Source organism: Sodiomyces alkalinus (assembly GCF_003711515.1).
Source record: "Sodiomyces alkalinus F11 unplaced genomic scaffold SODALscaffold_2, whole genome shotgun sequence".
Taxonomy (NCBI): Eukaryota; Fungi; Ascomycota; class Sordariomycetes; order Glomerellales; family Plectosphaerellaceae; genus Sodiomyces; species Sodiomyces alkalinus.
In genome coordinates, this window is record NW_021167080.1 from 860,809 (window position 1) to 883,819 (window position 23,011).

Consider the following 23,011-nt stretch of genomic DNA (forward strand, 5'->3'; position numbering starts at 1 on the left):
TAATAAGTATAGGTTTCTTTTATTATAATCTTAAATTCTTCACTTCTATTCCCCTAATCACCGTATAATTTATTGGACCTAAGCTAAATTACACCTGGTTCAATATAAGCTACCTATTCTACGGAAGGGAGTTATTATTACTATTATTATTAATCTTACTCCTCTATCCTGACTAATCTACAGGAGCCTTCCTAGGCTATACGGTCCTTCTCGGGTGGCTATAGAGGGGCAAACCCGGGTAAAACTCGGGGAAAACCTTTATACACTTCCTTAGGTGGAGAGGTGCCACTGCGGGGCCGATATAGCCCCGGTTCTTCCCCGTTACGTATCTGGATCTTACCTCCAGGCTAGTGGCTAACGGGAAGTAAAGTAGGCTAGTAGTTAGGTAAGTTAGCCTAAGCTAATCTTTATCGGTAGAGCGGGGGCTAAGGGGGCGCTACCGTGCTACCGCTATACGGCGGCTACGGCTCTTTAGCCTTAGTCTCCCTGCGTCCCTCGAGGATTATACTTTTTATTCCTTCTATTCGGTTAATAAAGAGAGTAGGGGGGTAGGCGCCTCCTGCCTCGCCTGGGTGGGTTCCTGCTATATCCGGCGGTAGGTAGGGGAATAAGGCTCTACCCTGTTATAAGAATTAGATCGTTAATATCCCCTAAGGCCTTCGTGCCTTAATCCTCCCTCTTCTTCCTATAACGCTAACGATTTCATTATTGGTTTCCTCCCCATCTATTCCCGTTTACGGTCCCGCGGGTTTATCGTTACGGCTTATACTGACTAGTAAACCCCTCTAGGATTCTTGTCGTTTTCCTATCGTAGTTTCAACTATAAGTGTCTCGCGGGTAGCGTCGCGGTGGCGTGGCGGTATAGAGTTAACTAGGTAGTATAGTATCGATCTATATATATATATAAGTAAGTAATAGTAGTAGCCTAATATAAGTTCTTTTCGTGGCGTAATGGTGCCTCTACGGTAGCGTGCTAATAGTCGTAGATATCTTCTCCTAATAATAACGCCACTACTAATAATAATCGTAACCGTTATAAAAAAGGTTCGATTCGGGTTATACCGTATATCCCCGGTAGTGTTAAGGCGGTACCGTAGTGGCTAATATAGGGTAGTTATATACGTTATAGTAAGCGTTTAGGTATATACCTAAACGACGTAGAGGCCTGCTTTAATACTATAGGAACTAGTATAGCTTGTTTTTAATAAACTAATAGTCGGCGTCTATATAAGGATATAAGTCGTACTAGTGCCGCTATAATGCTCTAGGTATGCCTTAGCGATATATCCTAATTATCTTACTAGGTCCCCTCCGCTACTAAAAAGCAGTAATAGCGTCTTATGGATCTCTATAATACGTATATAGCGGTAAAGGCCGCTAGTAGTAACGGTGTTACTGCTATAAGCGTCCCCCTTTAGTACCGTGGTAGTCCCCTTACTAATAAGCTTTTAGGCTAAGGATCGCCTAGGGATAGCGTCCCGGTCTTTTAGCCGGGCCCTAAACCGGGCGTTACCTTCCGGTCGCGGCCGTAGCGGCACCGCGTCGGCAGAGGTATAGGAGTTATCTTACTAGATAAGGCGTTTAGAGGGTAAGATAGACCTGATTTTAGAATACATTATAAGTGGCCTCCTTTCGGCCTTATTACGGCCCCTGGCGGCGGTGGTTAGCTAACTAGTCCTTATAGGGCTTTAAGTATATTAAGAGTGGTGTTAGCACTACCGAGGGCGATAAAGACGATAATAACTAGTAGCGCCCTATTAGTGCTATGCTGATACTGCCGGGGTCCCGGCTTATAGGACCCCCGTTAATAATCCGCTAGTTCGCTATACTATTCTATCCCCGCTCCGGTCTCGCTTCGGTATCGTTTTTATTTTTATAGGCCTCCGTGACTTTAAGGGTAAGGCGAAAGTCCTTAAGCCTTTTCCGTTATAGGAACCACTTAGCTATCGTCCCGGCTTCGGTATTATAGTCTAGTGCGTTATATAAATCCCCTTTAGTCGTGAGTAGTCTCCCCACGGCACCGAAAAGCTCTCTACGCTTTTCCTCGGTTATGTCCTAGCACTAAAGCACTACGTGCTCCGCTATTTCTGCCCCCCTAGTACCGTAGGGGCACCGCGTGGTTAGGAATCCCGGTACCCTCGCTTTTACTAAGAAGGCTTATAGGCCTAGCTTTTCTAATCTAATTTAGGTAAGTGCGGTACTCTATAGCTTTAGGAGTCCTCTATATTTCCGGAGGGAGCGGTGTATCGGGGGGCGGCTTAGTGCTGCTACGGTGCAGGTGTAGGGCCTCCGTGCCTTTACCTAGGTTCGACCCTATTCCCTTATAAGGGCTTTCCTCGGGGCCGTGTTTCCAGCCTAGGTCGTTAGGGCGTTAAGTTAGACTATCCACGCGAGGGCTGTGTAGGTTCTATAATGCCGATTCGGTGCTACTAAGGCTCTCGCTACGGCGTATACCCCGGCTAATATCTTATCCTCGGTTCCCTCCTCTTATATCCGGCGGACCTTCCGGGCACATAGGCTTAAGAGGTATAGGTTAAGGGGGGGGATAAAGGTCTCTCTTTCGAGGACCTTAACCGGTATAGCTTTATAGGCTCCGGCTACTAATTAAAGGCACCGGTTCTATACTGTTATAAGTGCCGCTACGGGGCTATACCGGGGGCTAGCCCCTATCTTATATATAGTTAAGGTATAATAGGCGATTACTAGTCGTATTACTATAAGGTATAGTCTTCTTACGTCCGCGAAGCTATACCCCTACGCTACTGCGCTAAGCCTTAAGAGGACGTATATTTAGGTAGTTAGGCGGCTTTTTATCTTTTTAGTATTTTATCGGAAGTCGAGCTTCCTATTAAGCTAAACGCCTAAGAACTTTATCGCCTCCGTTACCGGCACCGAAGTTGTATTAAGGTGAAGCGGGGTGGGTAAGGGTTAGCGGGACTTTATAAAGGGGATATAGACACACTTAGCTAGTTCGAACTATAATCCGCTCGCTATCTCCTATTCTAAGTATACCCTTTATGCGGCGGCGAGGCGTTACCGCGTCTATACCTCCGTCCTACTAAAGGCGATAATATTTATATTATCGGTAAAACCTACTACTATCGTTTTAGGGACCCTTTTTAGCTCTTCGTATAGAGTAGAGATATAGAGGATAAAGAGGATAAGGGAGATATGGGAGCCTTACGGTATACCCCCGCGGAGGTACCGCGGGGGGGCCGTTTCTTTATTAAGTAGTAGCTAGGCTATATAGTCCCGGAGGAAGCTACTAATTAGGGTATTAAGCTACCGGGGGTAGCCTTTCCTTTTAAGTACCTTAATAAGGCGGGAATAGGGGATAGTGTCGAAGGCGCCTTTAATATCTAGTTAGAGTATCGAAGCGGTGCCGCTATAGGCCTAGCTCGCCCTTACGGCCTCCGTGGTTCTTTATACTACCGTCTTTATACTTCACCCTATCCGGTTACCTGTTTATCCCTCCGGGAGGAGCCGATACTCCTCCGCTACGGTCACGATCCGGTTAGTAAGTATCCCCTTAAGGACCTTACCTATTATACTAAGGAGTAATATCGGTCGCTAGCCCTTTACTATCCTATAGTCGGCCGGCGGCCGGCCTTTCTTCTTTAGGACTACCACGGTAACGTGGCGGCACCTTTTCAGGTAATAGCTCGCTTTAAGGCACGCTATAAAGATAGCACTAAGTCTTTAGTATAAGGGGGGTCTATATACTTTTAAGAGCCCTACTAGGAGTCTATCGGGACCTAGTACCGCCTAGGGTTTTATCTTCTTAAGGCGCCCCTATATATCCGCTATAGTGATATCTTAGCGGATATCCTACCCTGGGGGGGATTCCGCGCCTAAAGGCCTAGGGACGGTAAGGAGGGGGGGGGGAAAGAACTTCCGGTTTAGGACCTCGGCCTTCTCTACGTGTATAGTTACCGGGTAAGCGCTATCGTCTCGGTATAATAGTAGTACTAATAGGGGGTCCAGTAGTACGCCCCCTTTAGTTCGTACCTATTTCTATAGCCGCTAAAGAAGGCTATCGTCCTTCCCGGTTAAGTAGAGTAGGTATCGTTAGTATATCCGTTTCGCTACCGCTATAGCCTTATCCCGGCGCCCCCCGCTTCCTAAAACTCGTCCTAAAGGTTCCGGGACTTCCTGGATATATATCTACGGTAGAGGCGCCTTACTTCCTAGGTAAGGTTAGTTAGCTCCGTGTTCTATTAAGGGGTGGATAGGCGTTTAGGGGTGCCCTTACGGCGGCGCGGCGCGGCCTTATCGGCTATAGTTATAAGGTCTGCTATTAGGTTATTTAGTGCTAAGTCGATATCCTTCAATAATATAAGGGGGCCGGTCTATTATAACCGCGTAGTAGTAAGCTGGGGGACCTATAAGGGGGTCGAAGTCTTTTTAGACCTAGCGGGGCCCGGCTAGGTCCCGCGGTAGTATCGTCGCGGTAATTAGCGAGGTATCCGTCTTTATAAGGATTTAGGCCGTCTATAAATAGTAGTTAGACCCGATAACGGTCTTATCTAGGCCGTTAAACTCGTAGCAGAGCCCTTATATTACTTATATAAGGTCGATAGTGCTAGCACGCCGGCCCGGGCGGTACTATATAGGTATTCCGGGGGGGGGTTATTAGGTTAAGGTTCTACCGGGTTATAAGGGTAAATAGGGTATCGGCTTAGGGGTAATACTATAGTAGTTATAACTATAGGGGGTAGAATAGGTTAAAGTCCCCTCTAAGGATATATCGGCCCCGTAGCGGTACCGTATCGAATATATCTTATAAGGGCGTATTCTAGGGGATCCTTACTAACTAGTAGTTCTCTAAGTAAATTAACTAGATTATAAGGGTATTATCTCCGGTCCCGAATATAACCATATAGGTATTGTAGTAGGCCCGCTACGTCCATGTATATAGCGGGTGTCTTTTATAGATATATAGAAGGGCGCGGCCTCCTCCTTAGATTAGCCGGTATACCCCTTAGGAGGGGTATATAGGGCTTTTCGTAAAGCGGTTAAGGCCGGGTTCCTAAATTACTATCACGTTATACTCGGCTCGGCACCGGAGCGGTAGCTCCCGCCGCGCCTAACTCCTCCCTATATTCCATAAAAGGACGTGGATTTCTATTCATTAAAGGGGGGGGGGGGGGGGGTTAAGATAACGTACCCGGTATAACCGGGGTCTGGCTCTAGGGTTCCTACTACGGTGCCTTATTAGCCCTACGGGGGACTATATAGGCGCTTATCGGGCCTGGTATCGGGGAGCCCTCCTATCCCCTAGTCCTTTTCGGGGGCCGACCCCTACCTTTACGGAGGGGTTAGTTCTAGTCCTAGGCGATAATAATCGGGGGAAAGATCTACGGCTACCGCGGGTGTACCGCTTCGGTTTAGCGGGTAATATTATAGTCCCTGGCTCGGTACTTATACGCTTCGCGGGTTTTCTCGGCCTCTTTCTTTAGTAATCGGTATAAATGGTTAAAGGTATTATAGTCTCCGGTATAAGCGGCGTAGCGGCGGGAGCGCCCCGGCGTCGTAGCTTCGTAATATCCTAGGCCCTCGGGGTGCGCTGATTTAGGCTTAGCGTAGTAGCGGTATACCCTCTCCGCTATAGGGTAGCCGTTTACTCGGTAGCCGAAGTATAGACACTTATAGCACCTTCGGGGCTAAGGTCGGGGTCGTATAGTTTATAGATATAGCTGCCCCCCTTAGAGAGGAGGGTATTCCGGGTAAGGCTCGCTGCCCTTTCCGGTGAAGCCGATTCGATAAGGAGGAGCGCTACCCTACTGGTACCGCGGTAGGGTACCCGCTATCGTGCTCGGATAATTTTTACCTCGGGGTTTATATCCCGTAGGGATACTAGCAGGTCTTCTTCGGATAGGGCGTTAAGGACCTCCTAGGGGATAGCCTTAGCCAGCGCAGGGTAGGTGTATACGGCTAGGGTGGCTCCTTTACTAAAGGCCTTCTTAATCTATTATTTCTTATAGGTAGCCTACTACTATACCCTTTCGGTAAAAGTAAGGTAGATATCTCCGCTCGGCAGCGTCCGTGCCGCTACGGTATTATATTAAGTGGTCGTGGCGTTTATAGCTTAGATAATCTCCTTTAGGGTCCTATCCTTAAGGGGCTAGTCTTCGGGGAGGGTTCCTTAGCGGATAATTAGTTCCCGGTAATGCCTAGCAGGGACCACTTTAGGGGGTGCGGGGTCCCGCGGCGGTGCCGCTATAGGAGCCCGGGCTACGATATTAGCCTAGGTCTTTTTCGTGCCGTTTATCCCTTTTCGGAGTTCCTCTCGGATAACGTGACGGACGGTAGCGTGCAGGTACGCTAGCGGTATCGCACCGGCGTCCTTACGGGTACTACGTATCGTGATTAGTTCCTCTACTAGCTCTACGACCTATTCGATCGTGTTCCCGATAGCCAGTAAGGCCTGAATTTCTGACTTAATCTTAGTTACTCTCGGTTCTAGGGGGCGCGGTAATCCCCTTTCGGTGTTATATCGGTTCCGCGCTACGTCCCGCCGCGGGCGAGGGGGAGAACACTTATATTACGAAAAGTGGGTCTATTATGAATTCTACGTCGTCGCAGTCGGGATAATACTATCCCACGTTTCCTCCGGTTATACCGTAGCGCCGGTATTATAGTACCGCTACGATAGTATCCCGAGAGGGAGGCGGTGGTTATAATCTACGTCCCGGTGATTTTATCGATTTTACTTCTATTGCGCGCCTGTGGTTATTATGTTTATAATCTGCAGCCCAGGAGTGTGGAGTACGTGACGGAAGGGAGTTATAGTCGGGAATAACTAGTATAAGGACGGTTACTAAGGGTATAATATAATTAAGACAAATACCGTTAAAGGCTAGAAGCCGTAAACCGTAAATCTCTCCTTTACTAACCCTAGTATTAGTAACTTATTAAGTTCTTACGTTAATCTTAAAGGTCGATTTTAGAAGTATAAGAGCCACCCCCTTCCTACTACTTAAAGCCCCTTTTCCTGATCTCTATTACTAATCGCTCTCCCTATAACTAATATTATACCCCTATTCCCCTAACCACACCTATATATACTATCTTTAAGCCTACTATATGTAAGTTCCTCCTCTGGAAAGAAAAGACCAATACTATACCTATCACTAGAAGAGTAAGTTCAAGACACTAAGTTAACGGCGTTAAGAGCCCCGCTAGAAAAACCCCGATAAAGAAAAACGTAATATCACGACGACGACGGCAGTAATAATAATAAAAACCGGAAAACCCGGGGATTCCTTAGTTTTATTAGCCTAATTAAGTAACTACCGGCCGCTACCTATAAATCTTATTCTTCTTATAAGGGCTTTATCGGTAGATAGGCCCGTAGAGTCTACCCCTATTGGAGTAGAAAACGGTTCTTTATAAAGAAGAGGAAAAGAAGAAGATAAGCCACGAGAAGACCTTCTTTTATACCGTTTTTTCCCCTAATGCTACTACCCTACCCTGCTTTCCTATATAACGGCTCTTTCTTACCCCTAACTACGCTAGAGACTTAGACTCGGAAATATACGTCGTTATAATTTACTACCCACTGCCCGATCCCTTCCTATTTCTCGGTCTTAGCTGCCCTATTAGCTATAACTATACTTCTATTCCCCTAATTACCGCGAAAAACACTTATTTCCCCCTTCTTTACTCCTGAACCGGTCCTTTTTTATATTCCTTATACTCGGGGATATACACCTTGATTTCCCTACGCTAGATATAAGCCCCTACGGGAAGAGAAATCCGATAATATTTAATAGTCTCCCCCTTCTGATACTAGGCGCTATCCTTAACCGTTTAGTAGTGGCTATCTAGTTTAGTCTAATACCGATATATTAGAGCTAGAACTATAGCCGGAATACTATCTCGAGCCAGGAGATCTTAACCTCACGAAGTATCGCGTTACTAGCGAGCCACCTATTAATAAATAGCCTTTATATTAATAATATAAACGCCACGCTAAGGGGACTATAAAGGTCGGTAACGGTCGTTATAAATCGACTAAGGCAGTACTATACTCTACTTAGGAGATAGGTTAGGGTAATTAACGCCCGGATACTTATTATCTGGCTAGGAGACCTCCTAATCACTCTATTAAAACTGTCCTCGGAGGGTATCGTCGCGATACGTATAGGCGGACTCGTGATATTAGCAGTTAGTATAGTCCGGGAACTCCTCGCTCTCCTAAATCGACACGCACTCGAAAAAAGGGTATATAATCTTATTATTAACCCGATTAGTTATAGCTATCTAATATTCCTCGTAGCACTAGCAGGGGACCTTATTAACGGTGCCGTATACCTAGATCAAAAGTGCCCTAATAGTATAAGGCCTTAAGATAATCTTTATAAGATATTCCCTTTAAGGGCTAGCTATATCCTTCGCTATAAAGATTTGACGACGAAAAAGAGGAGAGCCGTTACTAGCCTTTATCTTTATAAATAAGCTAACCTCGATATCCCTAAGGTTAAGAAGGGTATACTAGACCCGTTTAGTAATAGCCGCCTTACTTTTACTAGGAATTAACGACTATAGAAAGTCTAACTTGACGTACGATACACCGCCCTTATTAGCCACTTTATACTAGCCGAGATAGGAGTTTACCTATAGGTTATTAGTCTCTTTATAATCCGATAAGGGTAACCTACGTAAGGAATCGATACAAACCTACCACTATATCTATTAGGGTCACCCTAAAGGAGTACTCCTTACGGGCTTTAAGGGGTAAATAAGCCGCGGGCTAGAACCACGGCGTTAGCTTAATAGACTGCTAACGGGTAACGGCCTTCTTTCTTTTATAAGACATATCTTATTAAGTGTGCTGATTAGCCGTTTAGTCGTTATTATTACTGTTATTAGATTATTATAAGTGTAAGTAGCGGTTATATTCGTATCTGCCTCGATATTACGGTGGGAAAAAGAAGAAGAAGAGGAGGGATACCGCTAGAAAGCTCGCCCTTTATACTTAAGAGATTAAGCGATTAAGAGAGGCTATAAGCCTTATTACTGCTATGAATTATACAGACGGCTATTTAATTAAAGTAGTTATAAAGGGGCCTTTACCTGCTGCGGCCGAAGAGAGGGGTAATTCACTATTCCCCTTTTAGATCCTTTATTCCTAAATCACGGCTACGTCTATAACTAAATAACGCAGGAGCTATTTCGTCTAATCTTTTCGACTAATTAGAGCCTGGATTTTAATATCTTTTTCCTAATTAGGAACCTTCCTATCGGGTTAAAGAAGTCACTATCGTAGTAACTAAGGCACGCCTCCTTTAACTAACCGAAAAGACTCCTTTATAGATAGTAGCTAAGTAGTAACGCCTACTATAAAGGAACCCTCGAAAAGAAGACTATCACGGAAAAAGGCACTTTCGAGCTTATTAGAGGAGGATAAATATCCCTCGACGTCGAGGTCTAAGGATCTCTTTTCCTCTCTCTTCTACTCTTTAGTTTTCGACTAGCCATTACCCTCGGATATCACCCGTAACCACTAATCTTTATTTTGTAAGTAACGACTTTTTCTTTTTCTTTTTAACTCCCTTTAACGCCCCTAGATCTAATCAGGCTAACTAGGCGTAATTTATACTTATAGTGGCTCTTATTTCCCTTTAGTACCGCTTTTCCCCCTCTTATTATATACGTTACTACCGCTATAACTAACTATTAGGCTATAGCCCCTATAGGGAACTTACTTAAGCGGTATATTCAACCCAAAGCACGCGTAGTCGTTAAGTCTTATACTAGGAGCCGCGTAGAATATATTCGTAAGAAGAGTAGATAGCCTTTTCCCTTAACTAGCCTCCCCTACTATCTATTCGATGTATCTAATAATAACCCTCTCTTTTTTAGGTTCGCTATAGGCGACGAGGCTAACTAATAGGCTATCTAGTAGCTTTTAGGAAGCGTGGAAGGGGAGTATTTAGGGGGAGAAGCTACGGATAAAATAACCTAGTTAACTCTAATAGTAAAGGTCTATAGGGATAGCGTTATATCGGCCCGAATAGCCATACTTACTGCCTAAAGAGTGTATAACGATATCTTTAAGAATAAGTGGTTAGAAAAGTCTACCCTAGAAGACCTGATTAGGGTAATAACCACTAAGTAGATTAGGGATTCTAGGCCTAAGGTTTAGATTAATAACGTTAACTTATAGGGATACGACGCGAAGACGCAGAAGTATAACTACCTAGATATTAGCGATAGGGACCTTTTCCGTATTATAACGAGTAGACTAATCCCCTTTATATATCACGTTCGAGGTAACCACTTCGTCGGCCTAATCTTAGATTAAGAAACCTGGGTTATATACGTATATAATAGTATATAGCTTAACGGAGGAGCTAAGAAGAGTTTACTAAAGAGCTTCTAAGGTGTTATAAGTTAGCTACGGTATATTAAGGCGCCTGAAAAGGCTATAGATAGCCTAATTAGAAAATTCTATATTATCTCCGGACCCTAGTAGAAAGATATATATTCGTGTAGTCTATTCATTAGTAAATAGATTCGTTCTATTATTTAGGAGGGTTACTTATTTCCCGTATCCTTTAGGCTATATCGGCTATAGGATAGACGCTATTATACTACCGATAACGCTAGTTATATATAGTATATCCGGTATAGTTAGTTAAGCTATACACGCGAACTCTTCGGCTTCGGCTACTAGCCCGAGCTAGCTTTTAAGTAACCTACCCCGACCCCTAACCTAGCTCCTACTATTACTCCCGTTATAACCCCCTCCTATAATCCGCCTAAGATAACGGGTTTCAAGCCTATTAATAAGAAATGGACGCCCGTTAACCCGCTTAAGGGACCGAAGACACTAAAGACGCCTAAGGCGCCCGAGACCCTTTAGACGACTAAGCAGAAGTCCCCTTCCCCTGATTAAGAACTAACTAAAGTCCCGATATTCGATAAGGATAATAGCGGCGCGTTCCTAGAACTAGGTAACCTTAAGCTTACCACCCCTAAGTATAAGAAGGTTACTAAGGAATACACGCCCCTAGCTGCCGAACCCTCTCCTATTATAATACCGCCTAAGTTTTATAAAGCCTAAGCCCCTACCGGTTCCCCTAATCAGAAGAAGATAGAGCTAAAGAAGTAGCCGTAGCCCGCTCTTATTAAGATTAGTTCGGCTACTAGCTACTACACGTATAAGGGAGAGGACCTCGTTAATGTTACCGTAAGGACCGATATACAGAGTAAGTAGGAGAAGGATTAAGCGTATTAAGGGTATAGTCTACAGATATCTCGTAGCCTACTATTCTATAGGCTAATCGAGATAAAGAATATACCGTTCAGACTAAGCTACTATAGCCAGGAGGATTAGGTCCAGTTATTTAATAACCCTTATAGAGCCGCCTTATAGGATACCGCTACTAATAGTAATAAGTATCTCCCGCTATCGCGAGTAGTGGAGTAAGGAGGCTAGCGGCGTTATAATACCACTATCGAGTAGGAGGCAGATAAAGCTACTACTAATTAGAAAGCTAAGAAGGCTAGCGAGCCTAACTATATAGTCGGAGGAAGAACGTTACGAAAGCGTAAGTAAAGGTATATATAGAGGATTAGGTAAGGGACGTCTTAAGGATATAGCCGATAAAAATAGTAAGGGAACGGTATATACGGAGGAACTAGAACTAAGAGGATCCCTAATCAGGTATACGTGGAGGACGGGGTGATTAGAGAAATAAGGGTATACGATAGCTCTATATTTAGTTTATTTACTTATATCTACTTATTTTTAGGAGTTATCTACGTTATAAGGGCGTAAATAAGATAACTAGGGCCGTATTATAACCGCGCAGATACGGCTTTGGAGTGGTTTAGCAGGTAGTCACGTGACCCCCTTTTTAAGGCTACGGGGTCCACCTCCTATATATATATTAAGGACAGGCGCCGGATATCCCTATCGAGGGACTATTATATAATTATTATCCTCTTTCATAATTACTTATTCTACGTTTAAGGTATCCTTCCAGTTTAACTTACGTTACCCTGATCAGAATAGTGACTACCGATCTACTTCTTTACTAAAGGTTATAGTGGTATTGGTTATGTTTTGGTTATGCATCGTGGTTTTGCTGGACTAACCTCTTGGTCTGATCTTTATCTTGACGATCTGGTGCCACTACGTCTTTATCCAGTTATAGTATACGATAATATACGTATATCCTTATTTGTCTTCCTATAAGAATACGCTACCTAATATAAACCCCGAGTGATCCGTTTCTAGCTAATCTTCTTTCCGGGTTACTATTATTATAGGTAAGGCTCTTCCTAAAACCTGTACTTTAGCTCCTTAAAGGCTACCTCTTAAGAGGGCCCTAGTAAAACGGGGTGTTTTTTTTATTAAGGCTATAAGTAGCGCTATAATAGCTACGAAGTCGCGGATAAATATTCTATAAAAGTTAGCGAACCCTAGGAAACTTATACCCTAGTCGCAGAGACTACGGCCTCCTATTCTATAATAGCTTTAAGTTTCTTAGGGCTATAAGATACCCTTTTTTGCACTATAATAATACACCCTAGGTATTTAACTATCCTAACGCTAAACATATACTTTGTCGGGTTAAGGTTTAGCCTAGTGTTAGGTGCCCCTGCCTAGGAGATAGAGGCCGGGTACACGACGGGTTCCTGTATAGATAAGACCGGGCTCCTGTCTGAATATAGCCACGGCTGCCCTAGGCCGATACCACTGTATAGGGCTGTGGCCTAGGCTTAGGCGTAGATACCCGTTTACGATATCTGTTTAACTATACTAGCGTTAGCCTAGGAGTATATAGTGCTTATATAGTGTCCCCTCCTTAGTATAAAGAGGGCAGCGATTATTCTAATTCTTTAGGGCTACCTATACTCGGACTAGCTATAACCACTACTTAATCCACGCCTATTCCCCTTTCGGACCCTCTCGCTAATACCTTCTTACTCCTTATAACTACCTATCTAATAGAATAATCGCTTTACCTTTTTAAAGAGTATAAGAACCGTTAAGGAGCACCGATAGGAAAACGATATCTTCCTAAAAGAATAACGATACCTATATCGTAGTTAGCCCCTCCGACCTTTTACCGAATATCGATAATCCCTCTAGCCTAGGCGCCTCTACGATATAGGCATAACGTAACTAAGTCGTGCACTAGATAAGGATAGACCTTAATCCTTACCCCCCGTCCCCTTAGCGCGTAGCACCCCCTATTACCCTTACCCCGTCCCGCCTACCCTATCCTCATAAGGGTATCCCCCACACGACTAGCTTACCGATATATATATTAGGGAACGGATTAAGTAGTTCGAGGTATTAGAGGTACGGAAACGTAAACTCGACTAACTTATCGCCCTCGAAGCCACTAGGACTAGTTCCCTGACTTATCCTAACCTTAACGGCCGTGCTATTATATAACGATATATTGCGGAGCCTTATCGCTCCGTCCTAGATACCTAGTCCTTTATCCCCTCCTTTTCTACTATTCAGGGCTATATTAATACTAATCCCCACTGAACCGTTACTAGATCTAGGGCTAATTTCTTATAGGCGAAGGTTAACTACGCGGTCTGTAAATAGAATAGCGAGTTATAGATAAAATACCGGATATTTATTTAGGAGATAAAATAACGGTTTATAATAGCCGTCTTAATAACGCCTCGAAGAACTATTTCGTTATTGTCTCCTTACTAAACTACCTTAAAGAAAGATAGTAATCTTACCTCCGGCACGCCTACGATAATAACTTATCCCGGGTTATCTAAAGGGCCCTAAAAACCTAGTTAGGCGAATAAGTTAAGAATTACGATATACGTTTACTCGAGGTCGCCCTATAAATATAAACTAATAACCGTTCGGACTAAAAGCCCGGCGAACCCTTTACGAAGTTTATTTAGCGGTAGGAAACCTTAGAAGCGGAACTCCCTAATCGCCTACTAGATTAGTAGCGGATCTAGATAGTCCTTACTTAAGTCCTACCCCTAATCCGGGATTATATCTTATCCATGTATAGAACCCCGAAAGCCTATATAGAATATAATAAGGAATATAAAAGGGCCGAGTAACTAAAATTTAAGCCTCTAATAAAGGGATAGTAGCTATTTACCCCCCGTACTAATAACTATAGCCGAGGAACCCTCCTTAGAATACTAGTGACTTCGAACCCGCCTAGAGCCACTAAGAATATAGGAGAACCGTAGGATTAGGCTAGGCTTTATTATACCCTAATTAAACTTATTATATACTTTAACTATAACTAGAACGGTTATTACACTAGTACTTACCCCTCTCCCGCTTATACTAATCCAAATAATCTGCCTATTTCGCTAATATACCCGATAATAGGTCGTGTTATTAGTAAGATAGCCTAGGAACTAACTCCGCCTTAAGCAGCGGCTATTATTATTATACTAGTAAAGGCACGTGTCTCCCCCGCTAAGGCAGGGAATAGGTATAGACCCTGGCTCTCCTAGATAGGGGAGCCGATATTAATATTTTAGACCGATCCCTTCTAGGTCTAGACTAAGTCCTGTCTAAACCCCCCCTCCCTATATGCTTATAGCTACTAAGTAAGCTATTATACGGCTAATAAACCCTCTATCGGCGCGTTATAGTTCGCGCGCCCCGCGTTATTATCCTAACGCGGAACGCCCGCGGGACGTAGGGCTTTTATCGCCCGGGGTATATAATACGCCTTATTCCCCTGGCGCTAGCATTATCCGCCCTACTATAGAACGGATAGCGCGGGAGCCATTTACGTAGATAGGGAACGTATAGCTTTAGCACTATTCGTATAGATAGAGAACGAATAGCGCCTAGACTATCCGTACGTATAGTGTAGAATCGGTAGTATAGATTATAGTTAGGCCGAACCGGCCGAGAGATATATCCTCGGCGCGGTTCGCCCTTAGTTTAGAGAAGATATCTTTATTATACCCTATTTTCTATACCTAAAGGTCGCTATTCCGAACCCTAGAGGCCCTAGGTCTGGTAGTACTGGCTGGCTAGAGATATGCCTGGACAGGGCATATTAGGGGCGTTAAGGAAGATATCCCCTAGAAAGGCATATAGGCACCGTTCCTTCCTATAAAGAAGGAAGGCACGAGGGTAAAAGGGGCATAAGAGGGAAGGAGATAAATTTCTATTTTTAGGAATATTATATAACAGCGCCGGTTCTTTATATAGATTAAAGGGATATCGGCGCCGGTTCTTTATATAGATTAGAGGGATATCGGCGCCGGTTGTTTTATAGACTAAAGGGATATCGGCGCCGGTTTTTTATATAGATTAAAGGTAGGCTAATACTTACTATAGTATAAGAGCGACGGATTAGGAATAGAACTATAATAGGACTCTAACGGGGTTATCTATAGGATTAATAATAAAAGGACTATAGGAATAGAGTAACGGACTAAGGGCAGGACTATAATAGGACCACAATAGGGTCGGGTATAGGATTAATATTAGAAAGACGGTAGGAATATAGGCCGATACTGGGTATAGTCGAGAAAAGTGGCCCTATCCGGTACCGGCCGCTCCTAAGGATAGGAGCACTCCGGGGGAGGTCGCCCTATTAGGTACCCCTACCTAGGTACCTAGGAGGTAAAGGCCGTGTATATAATAGGACTATAATAGGTACGCGTATAGATAAGGCCGGGCTCCCGTCTTAATATAGCTACGGCTACCCTAGGCCGATACCACTATATAGAGCCGTGGCCTAGGCTTAGGCGTAAATATCCGTTTACGATATCCGTTTAACTATACTAGCATTAGCCTAGGAGTATATAATGCTCGTATAGTGCACCCTCCTTAGTATAAAGAGGGCAGCAATTATTCTGATTCTTTAGGACTACCTATATTCGGACTAGCCGTGACCACCACTTAACCCACGCCTATTCCCTTTTAGACCCTCCCGCTACTACCTTCTCACTCCTTATAACTACCTATCTAATATACCGGCTACTACCAGGGACTATTCCGCGGGCTATAGCCCGTAACACATAGATATCTTTCTTATTATAGATTAACCTAATTTAGTTATTAAGCTATTGCTTAATCGCGTATATCGTTTATAGATAAGTAAAGGTTTATCTAAAGTCTTCGATCTTTATAGTATTCTACACTTAAACTAAGGTTCTTATAGCTTGCTCTAATACCTTAGGAACTATTTTCTTAACTGCCTCTAGTAGTTCGTATAGATTGAGATTATCTTTCTTTTATTTAGATCCTTCTAAGCGATAACGTATAGGCTTAATTATAGTTAGCAGGGCGCTATATACTATAAATCTCTGGTAACGGGTTATTATATCGCGACGGTGGCCCTAAGGAAGGTTAATAATATCTAAAAGGTTATAACCTGCTAGAGACGTCTTAACGTTATATTCCTAATCGGCGTAGTCTGTATCTTCTTTTAGAATAGGGTATTTAATCTATATTAGTTATATTATAATTTTATCTGCTAGGCGCTATATAAAGTCTTCTTCGTGACTAAGTTTACTAGCGGTTTATAACTAGGCGTTATTATTAGGAGTAGAGAGGTTATTTATAGTTTGACGCTTTATATATTCTTCGGGGGCGTTATCGATTTCGAAGAATAAGGGGCTAAAGGACTATCTAACGGTTTCCCTAACGTCTTAGGGTATATCTTTCTAATTATTCCTGAGGGTGTTTATAAGGTTTTAGATATTATCTATGCCCGCCCTTTATTACTCGGCGGTTATCTTTAGCTGATATTATGCCTGTTATTATTAGGCCTGTATTTCGGCCTCTATCTCTTCTTATAGACGTGTATCGTCGTCTTTTTATTCTTTTTCTAGGAGTAGTCCTAGCGATTCCTATAGCTTCGAGGGCCCTGTTTAGCTATATAGCGTAACGCATTGGCTCGAGCCTCGGGGGTGGAAATAATAAGGGTAGACCCATAGTAAAATACCGGATAGGATCTAAATAGAGCAGTACTTTCGGAGGAGTACTGCCCCTTATGAAAATATGGTAAACGGTCTCGCACACGTTATAACTTAATATAATACACACACGCGAAGATTTCCCCTAAGTTAGAAGAGTGTATTTAACGTGTAATAGTTATAAGCCCGGTTTATAACGCTTAAAGCCATTTAATATCATCCACACCTTTAAGCTATCCTTTTTACCCTATTCCACTATAAAAGCAACCACGTTATAAGCACTTAATCGACTATCGTTAATCTAATCAGGGTAACCTCTTCGCTTAAGTAATAGAAGATATGCTTTAATATTCACCACGATTAATAGATCCTAACTACCTTGAAAGACTGGATTATATAGGAACGTAGTATCTGCGGGAAGTTATCCTCTCTTTAGAACGAGTATCTTAATCCTTAACTAGATAACGATAAAGCAGAAGCCTCCCTGCTACTTAAGCCTACGCTACCTAATATACGTAAGTATAAAGCCGCGAGTAGCGTTAAGGTTCCTAAGTTAATAGACGACCTCTCTAACTAAGGAAGAACGCGATACCTTTAAAACCATCGCGTATATCGCGAAGAAAAGGCCGACTACGATAATCAGTAATAAAAACTTAATATCCTATACTCCTATATCCTGGACACGATCTACGCCCCTCTTAGCGACCTCCTTAGAGTATTATTAGAAGACTAAGAAAATAACACGAAGGCGTGGATTACCACCCTCTATAAGCATATAGCTCCTATGCCTATAGATTAATACCGTAAGGCTCTACGTTAATATTATTAGCTCGTTAAAGCGCCGCTAAAGCCTATCTCTAGGGATATAGATAGATAGATTACCGATTAGAAGGCTACCCTGATAGAATACTAACACGCTAGGGTTATCGAGATAGCTTCTACAGATCGTAAAGTATAAGATGCCCTCGCCCTGATACGTCCCGTTACTCGGGAATAGTATTATATCTATATAGTAACGAATAGACAGAGGATTAATAATCACGAGCTATTCATTAGGGACCTCGCGTAGGACCTTAAGGTGCTATTTAAGTCTATAAAGGATATCTAATCTATCGCCTTAGTAGAATAAACCCTAGTATTACTATTACTATAAAGACACTATCGCTATGACTACGAACCTATTAGGTGCCTGTAGCAGTGGTTATAATGGGTCCCTAGTGTGAACCCATAGGGGTCCAGGTATGCCTAGTGTTAGGTGCCTGTAGCAGTAGTTATAATGGGTCCCCAGTGTGAACCCATAGGGGTCCACGGGTGCCTAGTCTAAGACCCCTCGAGGCATAAATAAAGCAGTTATTACATAGTAAACAGAATAGTCCCTCAAAGGAAATAAGGCAGCCCTCGAGGAAGTAAATAAGCAGTCCTTAAGGAGTAGCGGAACGTAGTCTTAAGGAGCGGAGGAGCCTCCCCTTTAGATAGGGAGGCTAGCGATTAATCTGATTCTTTGGCTACCCCTACACTTTCCTATCGTGATCCTATTATAATTATACCTAGTTCCTTACTTAACCCTACCTTTTCACTCTTTACGACTACCTATTTAATATTTTAATCGCTTTACCCTTAAGGGCGCGAAGACCGTTAAGAAGAGTCACTAAGATATCTAATTATCCCGAAATAAACGATCCTACCTTCGATTTCGACGAGGCTACTAGTCAGTTTAAGCGGTAGCTCCGCGATAGCGAGACTGCCTTTATAGAAGACGCCCACGACCCTACCGATAAGGGAGATAACGGGGGCACGCCGGGAACTAATACTACTCCTACCTCTACCACCGCACCGGCACCTGTTCCTGCCCCTATACCTGCTTATATCGTTAGCACTACCTTTACTACCGCCTCTGCCCCTATTACTGTCCCTGTTCCTCCTATAACTACGATAGGACCCGCGTATAACCCTAACCTGCCCCCGTATACGAACGTTAACTTAGCCACGCTAACGGAGGAATAACTAGACGAACGCGTTAAATAGATAGAGGTATAGAACCACCGTAAGCGTAAGCTCGCGTATCTTACTAAGCTGGAGGCGGATACTACCGCCGCTACCGCTACCGCCGCCGCCGCCGCCGCTACTATTAATCCTACTATTAATCCTAGCCCGGCCGATCTTACCCACCGTTATATAGCAGAACCTCGGTATCGTATTATCGTAACCCCGTCGGGATCCTAGTATACTTATAATATATCCACGACGTTATCTATACACGGATCCGCTACCTAGGCTAAGTTTATTTCTCCCCTTCTAAAATAGGATAGCGTGTCCTGGGCTAAATATCGCACGTTTATTTAGGAGACTAACTAGCGGTTTAACCTAGGTTCTTAATCCTTTCCCACGGACGCTACGAAAAACTACTTCGTTATATTATGCCTCCCCTACCACCTTAAGAAACGCTAGCAGGCTAAACTACGATATAAGTATAATAACGACTCTAATAGGGTTACCTGGGCCGCCTTATAGGCCTGGCTATCCTGTTAGGTTAACGATAACGATACCCGCGTATAAGAGGTAGCGGTATAGATCCAGAGCGAGTGTATCTCGTCTTAGAGAAAGGGGGAGTCTTACGCTAAATTTATATAACGGTGGGAAGCCTTAGAGTCGGAATTACCGGGCGAGCTCTTAGACTAGTAGAGGATTTAGATAGTGCTAATAAGGGTCCTTCGACCTATTCGGGACTATATAGTGTCTATAGGGGTTCCTAAGGATTACTAGGACCTAGCCCCGGCCTATTATAGGGCCGAGGCCTTAACTATTACTAACGGACTGGCCGGCGCTCGGGCAGACTTCTAGTCCGCTGCCTAATAACGCCGCCACCGCTTGTGTGCCCTTCCTTATGCCCCTGCTTCTACCCCTATTTCTACGTCTGCCCCTACGCCTATACTAGCCTCTACTCTTAGCTACCCTATACGCCCTAGACCGTTATCGTACCTTAACTCTATCACTTACTATAATTATAACTAAAAGGGGCACTACGCCACTACGTGCCCTAGCCCTCGGGCGTAGCGCTTAAGTATAAGTAATAGTAATCCGAATACCTAACCGGTGTCTATATCTCGCCCTATAGTCGGCCGTATTACGGGCGAGGTGCCCTAGGAATAACACCCACCTCGAGTAACCCCCTTTACCACTACTATACCGGTAGAGGCACGCGTCTCCCTTCGCCGAGGTAGGGAATAGGTGTAGACGTCGGCCCTCCTTAACGGAGGCACCGATATTAACGTTTTGGATTGGTCCCTCCTAGGACCTAGTTAGGTCCCTAAGGGGTCCCCGATCCCGGTATCCTGGATTACGGAAGGATACACGAAGGCTACCACTTTTAGGTCCACCTATAGGATTATCGTCGTGATAGACTATTAGGGTCGAAAAAGGGTATAATGCGCCGAGTTCTATATTATAAATCTCACGGGCGCGAAGATTATCCTAGGGAGGCCGTGGCTTATAGCCGTTAACCCTAACGTTAATTAGCAGTATAGCACGTGGACTTATCCCTTATCCTACGCGGAGCTTAGTATGGGTATATCCCTAAAAGAGCTACGTAGGGCAGTTAGATAAGCTAAGTCTATCCTTACTCTAACCTATCTAGGTTCTACGCGGGGCCCACGTATCGGCCACGTCGGCCTAGCAGAAAACCCTTTAGTGGGATATAGAGATAAATTCTTAGAAGACGGGGCCCTCCCTAGTCTAGACGCGGACCCTACCGCTACCACGCTACCGGAATAGTATTAAGATTTCGCTAACGTCTTTAACGTCGAGAACGCCGGCCGCCTACTAACGCACTAGTAGTAGGACCACGCTATTAAGGTCGAGGAAGGGACAAAGCCTCTTTACGGCCCTATTTACCCCCTCGCCGTATAAGAGCTTAAGGTGCTGCGTTAGTATCTACAGGATACCGTTACGAAAAGGTGGATTAGACTATCTACTAGTCCGGCCGGCGCTCCTATCCTATTTATCGCTAAGAAAGGTAGTAAGCTACGTTTATATATCGACTATAGGGGATTAAATAAGGTGATAGTCAAGGACTATACCCCCCTGCCCCTAATCCACGAAATCCTAGATCGGTTATTATTAGCGTAGTACTATACTAAGCTAGATCTTAAGGATATATACTATCGGCTCCGTATACGAGCTAGGGATAAGTGGAAGACAGCGTTTCGTATAAAATACGGCCACTATAAGTACCTTATTATGCTATTCAGGCTAAGTAACGCGCCCGTAAGCTTCTAGCGGTATATTAACCAGGCGCTAACGGGCCTTATCGATACTATCTATATAGTCTATCTAGATAATATTCTTATTTATAGCGAAGACTTAGCTACCCACCGCGTACACGTCCGCGAGGTCCTTATAAGGCTGAGACAGTAGTCCCTATATACTAACCCCGATAAGTGCGAATTTAAGACTAGAGACGTGAAATTCCTTAGTTTTATCTATAGTCTAGATAGGGTATGTATAGACTTATCCCGCCTTAAGGCTATCCGCGATTAGGAGCTCCCTAATAGTGTCAAGAAAATACAGGTCTTCCTAGGCTTTACGGGGTTTTATAGACGTTTTATTCGGAACTACTCTAAGGTCTCTGCCCCTCTTATAGACTATCTTAAAGGAGGACTTACCGGTGGCTATATAGGGATCCTCGTGCTTTCCTAGTAGGCCCGGGACGCGTTCGAAGAAATAAAGCTATTATTTTAGAAGGCACCGGTCCTATAATACTTTAACCCCGCCCTGCCTATACGTATCGAGCCCGACGCTTCTGCCTTTACTATTAGCGTTATTATTAGTTAACTCGAGGATAGTCTATAGTGCCCTATAGTATTTATATCCCGTAAGCTGCGTGGAGCTAAGCTTAATTATAGTATACCCGATTCCGAGCTTATAGCTATTATCGAGTCTTTTCGCACGTGGCGGTACTACGTCGCCTATAGTTAGAGCCCTGTTATAGTCCTGATAGACTATTTGAACCACCGTTATCTATTAGATAAGCCGAAGCTTAAGGGATAGCACGCACGATGGCTTAAGGAGCTCGCCCCGTTTGATTTTAAGATTCGGCACCGTCTAGGGACGTTAAACCCTGCGGATAGGTTATTAAGGAAGCCCTAATATACGCCCTATAAGCGCGCCCTGGTTACTAACCGGGCTAAGGCGGTAGAGTCTTTTTCGAAGCGTTTTATAGTGGGGTATATAGGGAACCAGCGTGGTTCCCGTATTACCCCCGGCTTTATTCCCGCTCCTCCCACCTTAGTAGTCGAGACGTAAGAGGATAATCTTTCTTCTATCCCCGCTCCTCCTATCCTGCCGGAAAGGGTAATAGAGATATAAGCAGATAATTCTTCTTCTGTCTTAGAGTCCTTTTTAAGGTATTTTATATTAGGCTATACCGGGAATTAGCGTGGTTCCCGTGCTGCCCTAGTTTCTATTCCGGCCCCTCCTATATTAGTAGTTAAGACGTAAGCGGATGATTCTTTTTTAGAGCCTATATCGAGGCGTTTTGTGTTAGGCTTTATCGGGAACTAGCAGGGTTCCCGTGCCGCCCCCGATCGTGTTCTTATTCCTATTTCCCCTACTTTATTAGAAGAGGTAGTAGAGGCGAAAGCGGATAACCCTTTTTATACTAGATAGCGCGAGGCCTACGGTAACGATACTATATACGGATATTAGTCTCGGAGTGGTAGTATCCTTTATTTTAAGAATCGCGTTTTTATACTAGACTACTTTAGCCTCCGTTAGAAGGTCCTTTAGTGTTTCTATAATAGACCTAGCATGGGACACTATAGGGTTATAAGGACTATTAAGAGGATTTCGGACTTCTACTTCTAGGATTATTTACCTAGGGATATCTGGCAGTTTATACCCACCTATGCTATCTGTTAACGCACTAAGCCGCGGCACTATAAGCTATATAGCGAACTAGCGAGTCTTCTAATACCTTAGCGCCCCTTTATAGAGATATCTATTAACTTTATCACGGGGCTACCGCCGGTTCGAGGCGCGGCTATAGATAGGAAAAGGGATACTATCCTCGTGGTGGTATACCGTCTAATACAGTACTCTATCTATATCCCTATAA